This window comes from Capsicum annuum, chromosome 11 (genome assembly GCF_002878395.1).
Source record: "Capsicum annuum cultivar UCD-10X-F1 chromosome 11, UCD10Xv1.1, whole genome shotgun sequence".
Taxonomy (NCBI): Eukaryota; Viridiplantae; Streptophyta; class Magnoliopsida; order Solanales; family Solanaceae; genus Capsicum; species Capsicum annuum.
In genome coordinates, this window is record NC_061121.1 from 218,243,027 (window position 1) to 218,244,776 (window position 1,750).

The following is a 1,750-nucleotide window of genomic DNA, read 5'->3' on the forward strand; positions in this document are numbered from 1 at the left end:
CAAAATTCAGGTCATATTAAAATCACCCATAAGTTTTTCCCCAAAAAAAATCAACCATTAAAGTTTTTTCTAAGGTTTCTAGGATGTCAAAAGAATTAAAAGATGAAGAAAATGATGGAAAAACTTAGCTCAATGAAGGACTTTCACCTTAATATTTGGAGAACCACTTTTCTAGGATTGGGGAATGAAGTTTTGGTTTTCTAGAATTGAAAAATGGATGAAACCGACTTAATTACCACTAAAATTCTCGCTACAGCAAAATTTCCATTTTAGTCCCAATAGTGCTCTATAAAATAGTCATAACATTTTACTCCGAATTTGGATTGGCAAATAATTTGTTGCGTTGAAAAGAGGACTTAAAGATTTTTAATTTGATTGGTATTAGGCTCCTAAACTTCTTATATTCTATGACATATGGTCACTTGATGTTGTCCCTAATAGAAACCCACATCAAAATGAAAGAAAGTTTTAAACTTAACTTTGTGTTAGGGATATTGTATGACCTTCATTCATACCTAAAGAACTTTTAGATTAAGGTATTGATATTAACACTCATGAATGACTAAATCATTGGAGTTGAGTCTATCTAAACACATCCGAAGGCTAATGTAATACCCCTTCTTTCCTTAACTTAAATTAACCCTCAGTACATGGGTTACCCTTTATAAAATTTTCTAAAAACTCAATATTTTTCAATTTAGAGCCTGCCAATGTGTAGGAAATTTAGTTAGCTTTCAAACAATATAAAGTTTGCCCAAATTCGATACTCGGGTGTAGAGTTAGAGACATTTTAGTAAGACAGTGTGCCAATTTGGCAATTAGCGCATCACGGAGGTCAGCCAAAGGGCAATTGTCCACTTCCAGTGATGCTCCGTGATATTGGCAGATTTTGCCAAGCCCTCAATTCACAATTCCATATTCCAGTAAAGCTATGCGATGTTACCGTGTCGCGGTGAACTTCCAGGTCGCATCCAACATTGCAACGTGATTCCACCGAGTCGTGCCACTAGCCACATTCCCAATTCTCAATTTCCAGTGGCTTGGCACGATAGTGGCACATCACGCTAGGTGCCCAAATCAGGTTTTTCAATGACGAATTTTATATTATTCTCAAGGGTAGTTTAGTATTTTTTTCACGGCCCTAATCAATCCTAAACATGAAATTTAACCCTAAAAGAGCACTAATTGCTCATTATTTCATTATTTCTCAAGATTAAACTGCATTCTCTCCCAAATAGCAAAACCCTAGCTTCAATAATCAAGGTCAAAACTCAAGAATTTCTTCAAGCACCTTCAATAAATAACAATCCAAGGTATTTTAGGTGTTCATCTATGGGTCCCTTTCACCCATAGAGTCTAAGAATCCATTTTTTTAAAACTTTGAGATTTAGGATTCATGATTTATATGCTTGAAATTGGATTGTACTCATGTTCTTGATATTTAGTGAGTTTCAATTCATGGTTAATTATAGATTCCATAAAGTTTGAATAGCATGTATATCGAATTGTGTAATCCCCATGTTACAATCCATGTATTTACAAGTTTAGGCATTGTAACTGCCATACTTATACGTTTACCATGATTATGTGAATTAAGTTGTGCTATTTAAGTGTTTGATAAAATGTCTTTATAGATAAATTGTGAACAAGTGAACATTGGTATGCTTTGTAAGATCATGTCATGTTTTACTATTTATGTTGTTGAGTCTTGGGGGTATTTAATACCCGACAATCTAGATGGTTACCTAAA